This window comes from Zalophus californianus, chromosome 9 (genome assembly GCF_009762305.2).
Source record: "Zalophus californianus isolate mZalCal1 chromosome 9, mZalCal1.pri.v2, whole genome shotgun sequence".
In the NCBI taxonomy this organism is placed as follows: Eukaryota; Metazoa; Chordata; class Mammalia; order Carnivora; family Otariidae; genus Zalophus; species Zalophus californianus.
The window spans coordinates 29,434,502-29,452,796 of NC_045603.1; the positions used below are offsets into that span (position 1 = coordinate 29,434,502).

At 34.9% G+C, this 18,295-nt stretch overlaps 1 long non-coding RNA gene across 2 annotated transcripts in view; it reads right to left on the reverse strand.

Moving 5' to 3' along the window:
* Positions 1–18,295, reverse strand: part of LOC113923140 — a 52,933-nt gene that overhangs the window by 24,574 nt on the left and 10,064 nt on the right. The window contains exons 2-3 of one of the 2 annotated variants that reach the window (XR_003520187.1): positions 10,946–11,044; positions 9,773–9,847 (exon numbers count right to left, since the gene is read on the reverse strand). This is a non-coding gene — a long non-coding RNA (uncharacterized LOC113923140). Of the gene's footprint in view, positions 1–9,365; positions 9,848–10,945; positions 11,045–18,295 lie in introns of those variants that run through there. The other variant, XR_003520188.1, reaches the window with a different exon arrangement.

Sequence of the window (18,295 nt, forward strand, 5' to 3'; positions counted from 1 at the left end):
GTCTGTGAGTTTGACCTTTGATATATAAAAAATGATATATAAAAAAATATATAAAAAAAGTGGGAGCAAGGAGAATTATGGTGCCTTGTCATCTTTTGTACATTGAAGAAAGAAGATCTTTAAGAACATTGTGAGCATGCATACAATTGAACAAAATATATATTTAAGTTCCATAGCACATTTTCTTCCACCAGATATATTTATGGATTAGGTTACAGTCAATACCTTATGAATTTTGGGTGTTACTACAAAGACACTATTATTTTGCCTTCTTAGTGTTTTTATATATTCTTCTAGTCATCTTATTACTCAGAAAGCAGGAACAATTAAGTAACTTTGTGCTATGTACTTTTAATATATTTAGTGTATTCTTCAGCCGGAACATGTACGTGTTGCATGGATGCATTTAAATCTCCTAGGCGAAAATATCTTCATGTCATTTTTAATAGTAAATATATTTTGTTCATTTGAAATATCCTAAGAAAGTATTCACTCAATCTGCCCAAATGTAACAAAATTTCTGGTGACTCATCATCTTCTTTCACATAAAAATAACAACAACTACAGCAACAACAACAAAAAAAATGAAGGGAAGTACAATTAAGTAGCCATATTTCCTAGTTTTTTTCTTTTTTTTTTAATCCTAGTTTTCTTTTTCTGTATAAAGGCAGCATTCAAATTTTTCATTTGCATTTGGTGCAACTTACTCACTTTATTTGGACTGTACTTAGTACTTCTAATGTAGAACTTGTAAAAACTACTTTTATAAATACAGACTTTAATATTTCATTCATTCAACACATTTATTGTGCATTTATTAATGCTGAACATTATCCTAGATGTTGCAGATACAACGTGAATAAGACTTGGTCCTGGTTTGGGGCGCCTGGGTGGCTCAGTCAGTTAAGCATCTGCCTTTGGCTCAGGCCATGATCCGAAGGTCCTGGGATCGAGTCCCGCATCAAGCTCCCTGCTCAGTGGGGTCTCCTTCTCCCTCTCCTTCTCCCTCTCCTTCTGCCACTCCCCTTGCTTGTGCTCTCTCTCCAATAAATAAATAAAATCTTAAAAAAAAAAAAACTTGGTCCTGTCTTTAAGACCATATATAAACAAATAGGCAATTAGTTGAGGCCGATAATTTATTTGATGGGAATAAGTGCTTATATAGGTGCTATAGGAGAACATAGGAGGCCCACCAATCTCATTTGGAAGAAATGAAGAAGGCAAAAGGGAGGAAATGGTATTTTAACTAAGACCTGGAGGCTGAGAAGGAATTCGCCAGATAAAGAAGAATTATATTGGGAGGAAAAAGCACTCTAAGGCTTTAAGAGTTATTCAGATATACATTAATTCCTCTTTCACAACTCAGTTGATAAATATCAAACTAGAATGTACCTTGGAGAGCATAGTCAACCCCTCATTTTATGGTTGAGACTCATGGTTTTAATATGATTCACCTCAAGTGATAGAATAAATTAATTACATAATCAGAGCTCTGACCCAAGGTTCTTATGAACATCTATCCCCCTGAAGTTTCCCAGTAAATCCCTTCTGCATGACTCCTCCAGCAATTTCTACAGAAACCTTTAGCAATTTAGATACAGAATAAGATTACCTAAAAATTTATTTAAAATACATGGTATTTAAAGTCATAATTTAAAAAAAAAATGTATTGGCCTTAATCAGTTTTCTAGATTGCTAGAAAAAAAATTTTAACTAAGTTTGTGAATTATTTTTCCCATCTTAATAACTAGGTTGCATCGAACAAACCAAATGATCAACCAATGTTACTGCCATATTATAATATGAAATGTTCAATTATTCACAGTTTAATTTGGTCATGTCATAATGACAGCCATGAAATGGAAATCAGTTTCAAAATTAAAGAAAGATGCAAAATATGTTTTGGTTTGATTGCTTAAATTAAATTTCAGTGAAGAACATATATGGAGAAGTCCAGGCTGAGGAAATGAGAGTATTAAGCAGTGATTATCTGAAAATGTGAAAATTATCTTACTATATTTTGAAGAGTTATCTATTTTGGGAATCAGGCTTATTCTTTCTCCAGAGAACAATATGATATAGGACTATGATTTTTTAAATTTATAATATTTTAAAATACTATAGGGGCGATTTCCAGGGGTCCCAAAACATAATCATTTATTACCAGTGTCAAGAAAAAAGCTTTTATTATAAATAAGATTGTTAAGGTCACAGGGAGAAAAATCATAATTGATGGTTGAGCCATTCTCTTTGAAGACAATTATTTCTGCTACATTTTTATTTTCTATGCACACATTCAGATTAAGTAAGATGTCAACAGGTGGTTGGTTATATTGGCTCCTCCAATCACAGGTACTACACATATATTCAGGGTATTATACTGCAGAATTTCCCGAGACAACATATGTCTGTGAAATTGAACACCAAGTATTAAATCAATAGAAAAGCTACCAGCTCCAAATGGAGACCAAAGAATCATGGAGTTATCACCCATAGAAGCGATCGAATGAAATATGTGTCAAATAGTGAATTATATTAATTTGCTGCCAATCTGAATTGAATAAAGCAATACGGCATATATTAGCCAATGGAAGAAAAAGAACATAAGTTCACTGGACTTCCAATTACCCTCCCACCCACCTAGAATTGTTGGTCAACTTGAAAACGGCTCTGCTTACGTTTCTTTATGGACTGCTTTTTCTTATCTTTTCTTTTTAAAGTGCCTTTTATTTTCTTTCACTTCTAAATTTTTTAAAGATTTTATTATTTATTTATTTGAGAGAGAGAGGGTATGAGTAGGGAGAGAAGCGGAGGGGGAGGCAGGGAGAACCTGAACCAGACTCCGTGCTGAGCTGAGTGCAGAGCCCAACGTGGGGCTCCACCCGGACCTCCAGATCATGACCTGAGCTGAAACCAGGAACTGGATGTTTAACACGCTGGGCCACCCAGGCGCCTCTCTTTCACTTCCATATTGAGTAGAACTGTGAAAAAGTAACGATTTACTGCAACAGATAAAAAAGAGACTGGTAGGGACCAATGGGATACATTCTGATGCGTGCAAGTCCTTATCCGGAAAGCCTCATTCTTCGAGAACCGATTACATGAATCCCAAAACAAAAACTTGGAAAGGCTCTTAACTTGCCATCTAGTGTCCCAGAATCCCATGCACTTTAGCATCTGTCCCAGAGTTTTTAGTTTTCAATGAAATATTCCTATTAGTTGTTGTATTAAAATAAGATGGGATGGGCGCCTGGGTGGCTCAGTTGGTTAAGCGACTGCCTTCAGCTCAGGTCATGATCCTGGAGTCCCGGGATCGAGTCCCGCATCGGGCTCCCCGCTCAGCGGGGAGTCTGCTTCTCCCTCTGACCCTCTCCCCTCTCATGCTCTATCTCATTCTCTCTCTCAAATAAATAAATAAAATCTTTAAAAAATAAAAATTAAAAAAAAATAAGATGGGATGTATTGTGTAGACAAACAATTTGTTCCTCCAGCTTTGGTCACGGTCTGACCTAGTGGTATGAGATACGTGTACAGAAAACAGAGTTCTTCTTATGACTGCGTAAATCTGAAAGCTGACCAGAGAAACTTCTCTAAGTTAGAGGAAAGTGAGGTAACTAACATCTTTTCAAGGATAGTGTTCAGGGTGTTAGCTGATAACTGAAGTGCTCTCAGAATTAGGTGGCCAGACACAGTTAACTCTTTCCAGTCTATGTAGGACTAGGAATTATTTGTCCTATGGACCCAGCCGTGTACCAGCTAGTTTAGTTGTGGCCTCTGTTAACACCCTAAGGAGATGCACTTAAGTCACTTGGCCACCAGTCAGTGGAGGCTAATGAAAATGGGGAAACTTATACTTTTGAATTTTAGACAAAATATACATGGGGATCAGAGGTGGAGCTGTCCTGCCCTATGGTAGAGAAAAATCTTGATGCCTTTGCTACAGTGATTTTCTCCAATCTTTCTCAATTTACAAATATTATTTTTTTGGTTTGGTAACGCATTTCTTTATTTTACAGTAGACTCTTATGACAACAATGAATGTAAACAAAAGTCAATGTTAGTAAAATGCCTCTGGCATTTTAATTTCTCTAGAAAGTTGATGATAAACATGTACCTTCCACAAAATCTTTGCTGATATTTACCACTTACTACAAGATATCCACAAGTGAAATCCTTGAACACATGAAGACCAGAAACTGCCACAAAGCCTCGGCATCTACTTCAAAAAAATTAGGGGTTATTTTAAGAACCCACACAACTTCAGCAAGTATGATTGCAATTTACTCTGTAAAGTTTGATTTTGCATTTAGATCGAATTTCTTGCTTTTTAATTCTAAGCTTTCCTGTGCACATACGGAATGTGAAGCAATAGCTGTGATACCAGCTCCATTAACAGAAGATTTTCAAGAACACACAAATAATACACATTTTACATGTTATCAGATACTCTAAATAGAATAACAAAAAAAATTAATTCTGATAAATGTGATATTGTTTCATCCAATTCATGTAATCTAAAAAAAAAAAAAGTTTTAGGCAATTTGTTAGGTGAAATGTGAAATACCTGACATCTTGAATGCTAATATAAATTCAACTAATGTTCAAAATCAAATGTGATTTTTGAGGTGAGAGTGTGAATCCAATTTTTGCTGGAGCACATTGTGGAGAAAAAACCAGGTTCTTACTAATTAAGAAAATTTAAGGAATAGAAATGTTCTTGGAATTGGTTGTGATAAACACCTAATTTATAATAGTGCAGAAACTAGCTTCATTATTATACCAATCCAAAAAGAAGTTGAAGTGTCAAAATGTGTAACTACTTTTATACAGACATAGGGAAAGTAACTTTTCTGAAATGAAGCAGATGTTGAACACAAAAGACTACTTCAGCTTTGCAGTGTATGTTTTCTGACTTAGATTCCTTTCATCAATTTGATTTTAAACATAGATGAGCTTTTGAAGTCTACTTTGTGAATCAACTGTATATACTATGATACCTTTTAAATGTTTTGGTATATCAGCCCTTTAAATTTTGTTTACATTTCTTTTAAAATTTCTTTGAAATCTTTCATCAAAGTATTAAATAAATAGAGCCGCAATTAACTTTGGCTTTTGAAGCTTTTATTGAATCAAAGTTTTATTTAAAATAGAATGGGAACAGGAAAACATTAAAATTTGTCCCCGTGAAAGCAAGGGAGGAACTGAACAAATTGGATGATGAGAGTTTACATAGTGTTGAAGATTTAATTTTGTAATTGCGCTTTAGAATAGTTCCACTTGTACAAGTCTCTTTTGATTGCGTTCCTATTTTTAATTTGATAAATTTATATTCTATAAGGGAAGGAACGGAAATTAAGAAGCCTTACAATTTCACAGCACCTAAGTTTGGCAACCAATCAAAATACACAAAGAGATGTTATTTGATGAATTTTATCTTGCGAAAATATTTGTCTAAGAAGGGTGCTCAACAAGTCAAAACTACAGTACTTGTGAAAATTCATGAGTTAAAGTGTTCGCACCTTCAATTGAGAAAAAACAATTAAGAATTGAGAACTTTCACTTCACAGAACGTAACTCTGATCTTGCTAGACGGTTCAGCACCTGTGAAGTATTTTCATCTATTAAAATATTAGAATCGGGGCGCCTGGGTGGCTCAGTCGTTAAGAATCTGCCTTCGGCTCAGGTCATGATCCCAGGGTCCTGGGATCGAGCCCCGCATCGGGCTCCCTGCTCAGCGGGGAGCCTGCTTCTCCCTCTCCCACTCCCCCTGCTCGTGTTCCCTCTCTCGCTCTGTCTCTCTCTGTCAAATAAATAAATAAAATCTTAAAAAAACAAAATAAAATATTCGAATCTTTAGAGAGGAGTCAATTGAAGATGCCAATTTTGTTTCAGCTCTCAACTAGTCATAGTGTTGATGGTATGGTCCCCTTACTCAGAATGGGCTGTCTATTCAGAAGTCCAGAACACTCCAGCTTTTCCACAGGCAATTACTGCATATTATACTGATGGATGTTACAGTGGGAGGCATTGAACAATCTACGCTGACATTTTTCTATTTTGAAGCATTTTTTATTGCACACAGAAAAGTACACAAATTATAAGCATACAGCTAAGTGAATTTTTACAAAGTGAATATGTCTGTGTAAGCAGCACGCATATCATAAACAGAACACAACCACCGTCCTGGACGCCCCTACACTCCCATGTCACCTCTCACCTTATCACTCTCACCCTCAGGGGAACCTATATCAACACTTCTAAAGACAGATACTTTTAATGCAAGTTACCATGTGCAGGTTTTTGAACTTTCTATGAAACATGCTTTTGAACATGCTTTTTACATCTGATTTATTAAATATTTTCATGAGATTCATTCACATTTTCTTAAATATTAGTAATTTTTAATATTCTCATTTCTGTATATTATCCCACTGTAAAAATAAACTATAGATCACTTACCTATATTACTCTTGTTGGATATGTGGGCTGTTTTTGGTTTGGAGCTTATCATGTATAAATGTTATGAATATTCTTATACATGTCTTCTAGGAATTTATGCATTTTCCTAATGTAAACTTTCAAAACCTCATTTTATATTTTATTTTAAATAAATTAAATGTTTTATTAAAACAATTTCTCTTTTTTTTCCCCGGATGAATGACAGGGCAGTGTAATGCTTTGAGTAGATAAGAAAACATTTTACACTTTTACCATAAGCTTCTACCATGAATTTGTTTTTCCCACATCCACATATTCACTCATTTTATTTTCTGCTCAGACATGGCATCCAGTAGCAGTCACCTTATAGTTGAAACGCCAGTTGAGGGATGGCCTCAATTTTCAATTAATTCTTAATCAAACTTTAATTGACTGCTTTCATAATCTTACAGAAAAGATCCAATAATCAGTGGAAATTTCAACTACAGTAAGTTGGATTCTACCTGATTATAGACTTTGTTCTTTTGGAACAAAGTGAGTTATAGATAAATAAATTAGTCATATAAATAGGTTGTCCTAATTTATTGACAATACTTTTTCCGCAAATGCCAAGTACAGCTTAGGTAGAAAAATTAAATTATAGTTTCAAACCCATTCTAAAGAATCTTCAGAAAAAGTAGTTATGCTTACATAAACTATATACCAATACTGAATGGATATTAAACACTTGGTATGGAATTAATTCATGACTGGGAGATTTTTTTTCTTTCATCTGAGAAGCAGGATATTTTATTAAAATGGGATCAGTTGTTTTGATGGTACACTTTAGCATTATCTAGTTTAGTACAGATTAGCTTTGCAAAATTTGAAATTACTTGATTGAAATCATATGAACTCCTTGGGAAAATCAAGACCTGAGAAAGAAGTCTGTTTTCTCTAGATATTTCTGTGCTTAAGAGTCATGTTAGAAATAGAAATTAGCAAGAAACTACTAGTAATTGAGTAAGTGTAGGGGAAATTGAGCCAATTTAATATTGTTTAACCATCATTTATATGCCTGAATCACTGTATACTTAGTGATATTATGTTTCTGTTTCTAAATGTTTAGTAAAATAATTTCAACCTCTATATGATTGAATAAATTGCAGTAAATTCAGACCTATTTAACCACTGCAATGTAAATATAAGTTATGAAATAAAATGGTGTTAGATAGAATATTAGTTCCTTGATACTGGAACAAAAAATGATGGAGTCTCTCCAAACATTTTTTAGAAAGAACTGGGAAAAAAACAAAAAACAAACAACTAACCAGTCAAATCAAATAGATTTAGATCTGACTCAGGATAATAATAAAAACAACAGTAGCAGCAGCAAAAGTCGATAGTAATCCACAATGCTTATTGGGGTTGAATCATCTCTGTGCTGGACCTCATGTTAGCCCCTGCTTTTGCAATGACTCATCTTACCCCAGCAAAAACTGAGACGTCGGGAGGTTCGGGACTTGCACAATGTTGCAGAGCTGGTAAATGGGAAACCTGGAGCTGGATTTCAATGTCTATTCTCTCAACCACCCTAATGGTTTTCACTGGAATCAAGAGGGATCTTTAATAAGAAATAATAGAGGGAGTAGAGGTTGTCATAGCATGATTTTTGTCTGTCTTAAGTACTCCTTCATTTCGCAAAGAGCTCATCATGCCAGGAGAGGTGCATGAACTGATTGTCCTACATGATAGCGGCAGACAAATTCCTCACGTCTGCTACGAGGTGACAGTGTGCGCAGCATCTCTAAGGGAGCTGTGAGCACAGCCTAGCACTGTTTCACTGTGCATTTGGCTCTCCTGGCCCTACAGTAAATGATCTTTTAAAACTCAGTTGTTGTTGTTTTTTTCCCCAAGCACCTCTCATTTTTATTCCGAAAGCACATTTTTCACTGCCTTCTCACCACCCACATCAAGGTCAAATACCTCTCTTTCCCGTTGCTGTGCTTTTGCTCCTGCCTACACCATTTCACTCATTCCTCCTACCCGCTTCCCTGATGTCGCCTTTCATTTTAAACAAGTGCATCTTCCACCTACCTGCACGAAGATCTGAAGATTCCTTTAGTGAATTCTAGCGGCTGATATATAAATAGATATATTTTTCTCAGGCAAACTTACTCCAAAAAACTATAAGTTTGCTTTTCAAGTAAAATATATGCCCAGTACTATATATATATATACTCTTCTGAATGCAAGTAGTTAAATGAATACACTTCCTTACTTACTGAGCCTTACCAATAAGTTATGAAATTTTTTTGGTATGATCTGATATAATCATGATTTGAAAATTTATTTTCTTTTATATTTTTAAAAAAGATGTTATTTATTTATTTGGGAGAGAGCGCCCATGAGCAAGAGAGCACAAGCAGGGGGAGCAGAAGAGGGAGAGGGAGAAGCAGATTCCCCTCTGAGCAGGGGCCCGAGATCAGGACCAGAGCTGAAGGTAGCCACTTAACCAACTGAGCCACCCAGGTGCCCCTGAAAGTTTATTATCCTTTATATTAAGAATAATAATTCTGGGGTGCCTGGGTGGCTCAGTCAGTTGAGTGTCTGCCTTGGGCTAAGGTCATGATCCCAGGGTCCTGGGATCGAGTCCCATGTTGGGCTCTCTGCTCAGCAGGGAGCCTGCTTCTCCCTCGTCATGCTGCTCCCCCTGCTTTTGTTCTCTCTCTCACACAAATAAATAAAATCTTTAAAATAAAGAAGAAGAAGAATTCTATACTGTATTTTTATATTAGTAGGTCTCATGATAGATGGTGATTTTTACATTGTCTTCTTGTTGGCCAGCAATTAAGAAATCTTGACTTTTATTCATTAAACCATTTTATATTATTTTTGAATTCTAAAAAAAATGCAACACAAATAAAGATTTTCTATGCAATGGATTTTATAACTTTGGTCAATTCATTCAACAATGTTATTTGGCACCCTTATGTGCCAGGCAATACTGTTCCCACAGGAATACAGTGGTATGAAAGACATCGAAAATCCCTGTTCTTATGAAGCTTACACTCTCTCTAATAGGGTAGACAGTAAAACAGTTAACAAAAAGACAAAGTAAGATATTTAGTATCTTAGAAATATTAAAGTTTTTTCAGTTAATGATCAGTGGCCCAAGGAGATAAATAAAATGAGGGGAGTGGAGTACAACAGTGGTAGGGTCAGGTACAAGTACCTTCATGCTTCATTTACTATGTAATAATTGCAATTGTAGATTTTTAAGGACCTAACAAAGCACTGCTATACGTGATGTTGTCCTCCAGTATTTCAATGTTATCCATCCTGTGTTACTTACTTCAGAGACCATGTGTGGCCTTTCAGCACTGGAATGAGAGTGGGGAGAACAGGCTTTCATTTTCATGCACAAAACCTTAGGATATAAAAAGAGTTTCTTATTCACAAAATGAGGGATTTGTATAAGTCAGGGTTTTTTAACTAAGGGACCTCTTCAAAACCTCTAAGTGAAATATTTAGCATTTCCTTCAATAAACTAATAATCATATCAGTACTACTTGAGAAATTTTCACCAACAGAAGTCACAGATCTTCTTGTATTATAATACAGTTGTTATGGATATCCCAAGTTATCATTTATTACCATCACTATTGAGAAATCATAATTACTAGATACAAAGTATGATCATGTCATTAAATGCAATAAAGAAGCACAAACATTACTGCAACAAAATTTGCTTTAAACACCATAATAAAATCAATTTAATATAATTTGTGTGCTTTCTAATCCTATTTTTTTGTGAAATAAAAGAACAGGATGTTATTAGACGGTTCGAGGAAATAAAAATACATCAATATAAAATAGAATATATCTATATACATTCTATTTTAAAATACCAGTCAGGAAGGGACTTTGTAGGAAGTGATATTTGAACTGAAAGCTACAGAATGAGGAGCAGTGAATCATATGAAAAGCAAAGGAGGAGACTCCAGGACAAGGGAACAGCATAGACAAAAGTGTCCAACAGGAAAGAACTTACTTGGTGAATTCTGTGGAAGGTAGGAAAAGACAATGAGTGTGGTGAAGTCTAGAGCTGTGTGTTTGTCTCTAGCCATGCTCAGCTGCATGGGAGCATGAGCAAAATTGGTGGGTAGATGAATTTGAACAAGGGTTGCATTTTAACCAAGAATTTGACACATGAGGAGTGGTGAGGATATATGCTAGGTGTTTATAACAATGATCACCAGGGAAATTAAGCAAAATAAGAACTATGAAAATGTATAAAGGTGGAGAGATAGAAGTGGGTAGTGAGGATGAGGAGAGTGGGGCTAATGATATAGAGGTTCTAGTGAGGTCTGAGGATTACTGGAGCTGGGTATTAGAAGGAATGAGTAAGAAGTCTACTTTAGTAGGACCAGCAAGAGATGACAATCATTGTTGCCTTAATCAGTCCAAGCTGGTACAACAAATACCATAGACTGGGTGACTTAAACAATAGAAATTTATTTCTTACAGTTCTGGAGGCTGGAAGTCCAAGATCAAGGTGTCAGCAGCATGGGGTTCTGGTGATAGTCCTCTTCCTGGATTGTAGATGGATGCCTTCTTGCTTTACCTTCATATAACAATGAAAGACATCATGCATGTTTTTTCTCCTTCTACTAATCCCATTCGTGATGGCCCCACCTTCATGACCTAAGTACATTGTAAAGGCCCCCACCTCTAAATACCCTCAAACTGGTGATTAGGGCTTCAACATCTGAATGGGGAGGACATGGCAACTATGGAGATGGCAAAGAAATATATAATTCAAGATACTTTAGTGCTGTTATTGCTAGGACACTGAAAAGGAAGCTCAGGGCAGTTAGGATTTTTTTTCTTTTGCCATTTTGTTCCCAACTCTTAGAATTGTGCCAAGCACACAGAAAATGCTTGATAAATGGTAACAAATTAACTTAATGGATCATATGCATAAGCAAGATGTAGGATGACTACCAGGTTTCTGAATGGATGAAAATGTTAAATTAAGGAGGAGGAGGTGAGGGAAAGGTTTGTGGTTATTTCTTAAACATGAATATAAAATTATTCATGTTATCATCATCCTCTTCTATCAATAACAGTCTTTTCTGAGTACCTGTTCTAGTAGAAATACCATTATAGGCACTATAAGAAAAAATATATGAGATATATGATTCCTTCTTTTCTAGGGATAAGAGCATGTGGGGGATTTATTGAAATTTAGGCAGGTATGGTAGAAAAGGGCAACATATTTCTCCCCAGAAAAACCCAAACATTTAAAGAAAATGCAGAAATGTTTCCAATGTCTCCACTGAAAACTGCTTTGAAATTTGAATCCCATTCCCAGCTAAACCACCAGTCAAGTGTGAACAAAATAATAACAGTTTTAGAATGTGAAGACTAAAAAAGTCTTCACATTCTAAAAGGTATTATTTGAAGGTATACCTTAGCAGGGCCAAAAATAATTCAAGTAATCAATTAATTATGAAAAGTCCTTGAGTGCACTTAAAAGAAAATCTCTGGATTATAGACTTACTAAAGTCTAAGAAGTCTGCCCGATATTGTCTTTTAACAAATATATTATTTTTTAAAAGATTTTATTTACTTATTTGGCAGAGAGACAGCAAGAGAGGGAACATAAGCAGGGGGGTGGGAGAGGGAGAAGCAGGCTTCCCGCTGAGCAGGGAGACCGATGTGGTGCTCGATCCCAGGACCCTGGGACCTTGACCTGAGCCAAAGGCAGACGCTTAACTGACTGAGCCACCCAAGCGCCCCTAACAAACATATTATTAAGCCATAGGTCAACTTACTGATTTGTTGAGAATAATTACTTCTTACTCTATACACAATTGAGAAACAGAAGAAAAGCAAAGGAAATTAGAAATACCAGGAAAAAGAGACAGTGAAGCTAGAAAGTCATAACCCAAATAATAAGTAAACAAAATGTAACATTACTTTATGCAAATTACTTAAATAAGAAAAAGATAATGCATTTGGTTTTGATAAAGTTTTCCATTTAAATGATACAAAAGAAATGTAGATTTCTTTTCCTCTTCAAATCCATTCCCACTAGTTAGGCAGTCATGCAGGATTTCAATACTTTATATACTTGATATTAAAAATCCATTTATTTTAATATTAAATAATCAAGTGTCCTTAAGCATAGAAGACCTACCCCACTAAATTGGAGGTTCTGTCTTATTCACTTCTGTATGAATATCACCAAGAGCAATGCCTGCCCTGACACACAATAGCAGTTAGTAAATATATTTTGTTATAATCACGGGACAGAACATACCTGTCATTCACTTTGATAGAAGTTCAAGGCAAAAAGGTGAAGGGAAATATAAAGAAATAATTTGTTGCAAGTATTCCTTGGTAAAATAATAACAACCATAACAAATACATCTAAAAGAAATTGAAGGAACGGGACACATTCCCTGTCCTCATGGAATTCACAGCCCAATTAGAGACCATATATGAATATTTGAAAAAGAAAATATGGCAGTTTCTATGATGTTGTCATTAACAAAATATAATAGCAAAAAAAAGTCAGTTTACTTGAGAGAGGCTGAGGGGGCTGGGAAAGGAAGACACATGTGATAAACCTTAAAAATGAATAAGAATCCAGCAATTGCACTACTGGGTATTTACCACAAAGATACAAATGTAGGGATCCGAAGGGGTACGTGCACCCTAATGTTTATAGCCGCAATGTCCACAATAGCCAAACTGTGGAAAGAGTCAAGATGTCCATCGACGGATGAATGGATAAAGAAGATGTGGTATATATACACAATGGAATATTATGCAGCCATCAAAAGGAATGAGATCTTGCCATTTGCAACGACATGGATAGAACTGGAGGGTGTTATGCTGATTGAAATAAGTCAATCAGAGAAAGACATGCATCATATGACCTCACTGATATGAGGAATTCTTAACCTCAGGAAACAAACTGAGGGTTGCTGGAGTGGTGGGGGGTGGGAGGGATGGGGTGGCTGGGTGAAAGACATTGGGGAGGGTATGTGCTATGGTGAGCGCTGTGAATTGTGCAAGACTGTTGAATCACAGATCTGTACCTCTGAAACAAATAATTCAATATATGTTAAGAAAAAAAAAAGAAGAAGATAGGAGGGGAAGAATGAAGGGGAGTAAATCGGAGGGGAAGACGAACCATGAGAGACGATGGAGTCTGAAAAACAAACTGAGGGTTCTAGAGGGGAGGGGGGTTGGGGGGATGGGTTAGCCTGGTGATGGGTATTAAAGAGGGCACATTCTGCATGGAGCACTGGGTGTTGTGCACAAACAATGAATCATGGAACACTACATCAAAAACTAATGATGTAATGTATGGTGATTAACATAACAATAAAAAAATTTAAAGAAAAAAAAGAATTCTCAAGGGGGCAGGGGATGGAATGTGGCAATGAAAACAGCATGTCAAGAGGAACATCACAGGAGAACAGCAGTCTTGATGTAGGGGAGGGCCAGACACAAGATAGGAGAGGTAAATGAAGACTAAGTAAGCAAACAGAAGGAGTTTAAACCTTATGCTTTGTCCCTTTACACAGATAGAGTTAAAACAAAACAAAACAAAACCTGTCAACTTCATCATTAAAAGAAATGTTCTCTTGGAAGAAAGGCAACTTGGCAAATGAAGTGAAAGCTCATTTGGAATAAGAGTAAGAATGTAAGAAAGATATGTAGACAGATGATCATGAAAAGAGGGATCACCTTCCTCAAAATGGTGACTCTAGATGATTCTTCATATAGTAAGAGTTTTACTATAAAGAGCAGCTTTTCTCCTTCCAGCAAAACACAAACTAGACACCAACACATGTATAAAAAATACAAATTATTTAAGAAGGTTGCTTATGGGCCCCAATGATTCTTGAAACTCAATTTTATTTCATGTGTTTTTCTTAAACTTCTCTATAAATAAGGGGTTATAGTGCATCCATGCCTAATATCTGTTCCCTGCTAACTGCCCTTGTATTACAAGCATAGAAGCTATCACTAAAGCAAAAGAAAGAAAGAAGGAAGGAAGGAAGGAAGGAAGGAAGGAAGGAAGGAAGGAAGGAAGGAAGGAAGGAAGGGAATAAATAAAGAACAAAAGACCCAACAAAAGAAGAAAAAAAAATCAAGTTGATTAATGTACCAGGAATTTATGCACATTGCTATACTTAAGCATTTATTGGCAGAAAAGCAAATACGCATTTTGCTTGCTTTCATTTTCCCAAAGCACAACTTAATTAATGCTGTCATATAGCTTTTGGTAACAGATTCATACTGTAACTGTCCTCCCACGCCACAGGATCAATGGAACCCTAGAAGCTACAACAGAAAGAAATTAGAACGTGCATCAAATTTGTGAAGCTCATAAAGAAAACACATTTTCCCTTCATGTATTTTTAAAGAGATTCTGGCTTCATTATATCTTGTAAATGGTTTCTCTGTTCAGTACAGCAGATAGAATTGAACTTTGGTGGTATTCCATTTTTCAGAAGAAGAGAATGCCATTCAGTTTTAATAAAGATTTTAGTGGTGATGTTATTATGTTTAGATGCCCAGTTAGTCTGTAGGGGCTTTGTAATATCTGAGAAAGAACCTGGCATATACAATCATTAATTGTCTTATTTTCTTCTTTCCTTACTCCTTAGCATTTGAGAATCACGTCTGATTTCCAGCCTTGAAAGATTAACTTTTTGATCAGTTGTAGCTCATGCTTTGTTTTCAGTAACATATTGAATTATGTAATAGAAAAAAATAAAAATAATAATTTAGAACAGTATTTATGATTATGTATTCATTTTAATCAGTTTGCCTTTATAGATAATATAATTTTTAGGTGAAAATACTAGTCTTGGAGTCATAACACATAAGTAATTAATTTAACCCCAGGACCAAACTCCCAGTATTGATAGAACTGAATTGTATTTAGAAGAAATACATTCTCCTAGAAGGAAACATAGGCAGTAATTTCTTTTATATCAGCCATAGAAACATTTTTCTAGATATGTCTCCTCAGGCAAGGGAAACAAAAGCAAAAATAAACTATTAGGACTGCACTAAAATGAAAAGCTTTTGCACTGCAAAGGAAACCATCAACAAAATGACAATGCAAGCTACTAAATGGGAGAAGATATTTGTAAATGATATATACAATAAGGGGTTAATATCAAAAATATATAAAGAACTTACACAACTCAACACCAAGAACCCCCAAATAATCTGGTTTAAAAATTGGCAGAGGACCTGAATAGACAATTTCCTGAAGATGATATACAAATGGCCAACAAATGAAAAGATGTTCAACATCACTAAACATCAGGGAAGTGCAAATCAAAACCACAATGAGATATCACCTTCTACCTGTCAGAATGGCTAGAATAGAAAGACAAGAAATAACAGGTGTTAGCAAAGTAGTGGAGAAAAAGGAATGCTCTTGCGCTGTTGATGGGCATGCAAATTGGTGCAGGCACTGTGGAAAAAAATATGGAAATTCCTAAAAAAATTAAAAATAAAATACCATATGACCCAGTAATTCCACTACTGAATATTTACCCAAAGAAAATGAGAGCAGTAATTTGAAAAGATATAAGCACCCCTATGTTTATTGCAACATTATTTACAATGGTCAAGATATGAAAGCAACCCAAGTGACCATCAATGGATAGATAAAGAAGATATGGTATATATAAAAAATGGAATATACCCAGCCATAAAAAAGAATGAGATCTTGCCATTTGCAACAATATGGATGGACTCAGAGGGCATTATGCTAAATGAAATAAGTCAGAAAGACAAATATCACATGATTTCACTCATGTGGAATTTAAGGAACAAAACTATCAAACAAGGAAAAAGAGAGATAAATGAAAAAGCAGACTCTTAAATAAAGAGAACAAACTGGTGGTTGCCAGAGGGAAGGTGAATGGGGGGATGGGTGAAATAGGGGAAGGGGATTAAGAGGTACAAACTTCTAGTTACAAAATAAATCACAGAGATGAAAAGTACAGAATAGGAAATATAGTCAATAACATGGTAATAACTTTGGAGACAGATGGTGACTGCACTTGTGGTGAGCACTAAATACTGTTTAGAACTGTTAAATCATTATGGTTTCACCTGAAACTAATATGAACTGTATGTTCACTATGCTTACATAAAAAAAATACTGTTTCATGCAAATTTAAAAAAATGAATCGCTCTCATTCCATATGTAGTTATTTATTGCACAACATATTCCTTCTGATTTTCTACTTTAGGTATTTATTATTTGCTTTTCCTAGATTAAGTCATTTCAAAATAAAATAATTGTTGAAAACTGAATAATTAATTGCAAAAATCTATTTGTTCAATGTTGATTTTAATATTTTATAATATTGACAGCAAGTACTATTTAAAAACAAATTTAACTTACGGTTTATCTTTTTGGAATCTTTGAAAAAATATTGGGCCCAGGGATGCCTGGATAGCTCAGTCTGTTTCTCGATGGACTCTTGGTTTTCTGCTCAGGTCATGATCTCAGGGTCATGGGATGGAGCCCAGGCTCTGCACTCAGCAGGGAGCCTGCTTGAGATTCTCTCTCTCCCTCTCCCTTTGCCCCTTCCCCCTGTGCTCTCTCTCTTGCTCTCTTCTCTAAGATAAATAAATCTTTAAAAAAATGTTGGGCCCAAAATTCTTAGACTTATTGAAAAAGTTTTTGATTTAAAAAAATGCTTGAAACAGTATATAATTTTTCATACCTAAAATTGTTGATATTTCAACAACTCTTCTGAAAAGATATGATATGCTCTTATATCCATTGTTGTAAGATTTCTTGGATTGGCTGGATGATCTAGCATTACATAAGTGTTCCTCCAAACATGGTTTAATATTTTGGAGTCAGAAGAACAATTTCATTATATGTTCATTTTTTTTTTTTTTTTTTTTTTTTTACTGTTGTGATCACAGCCAGATTTGTAAACCCTGGTTTCCTTATTCAATGACTAATTTTAGCGAGCTGTAGGATTTTCAATAATAGATTTTATGACTTTGTATCTACATATTCTGCACAGACTATTAAACTAGTTTTAATTCATGCTGGCAGTATAATTTAGAAAGGAAAAGAGGTTCATCAACTTTTTTATTACCAATTTAAGATTTAGTTTCTTTATTTCCCTTCTATTCTAAGTAATGATGCACAACTTCAAGATAGTGTGCTAAAGTGATTTTGTTATTTTGGAACAACATTTAAAGAATTTAATATCATCAATGCATTTATAATATTTCTAGGCTCTCTGCAACATGGATGAAAATATTGACTTTTTTTTCTGTAGGGAGTTATAAAAGGGTCATTATTAAAAATGATCAGAAAATTATGTGATCTCAATTAATTCTAGTTACTATTAATTTAATATATGAAAATATTTTGTCAGAGCAATGGAATTCAACTTTTTATAGTTGAGTCTGAATAGGAAAAATGATATCGATAATATAATGAAAAATTATATTGGGTTAAGGCATTGTACAATTGCATTATTGTATTACTTCATTATTGCATGCAAGGAAAAATTGATACTCAAATATCCCAATGGCTAAATTCCTCTCTTTTCTGAAACTGTGTGAATGCAATTGATAAAATCCTGATTCTTCTGAGCACAATAAAGCACATGAAGAAAACATTTTTTCAGCTAAGTCTTTTTTCCACAATCATGATACATATATACATATATATGTATATATACAGGCACACACACACATATGAGATACATATATATATATATATATATATATATATACATACATAGAAAACTCAGCTCTTAATGATCTGGAATTATTTAATAGATATATTTAAGAAATA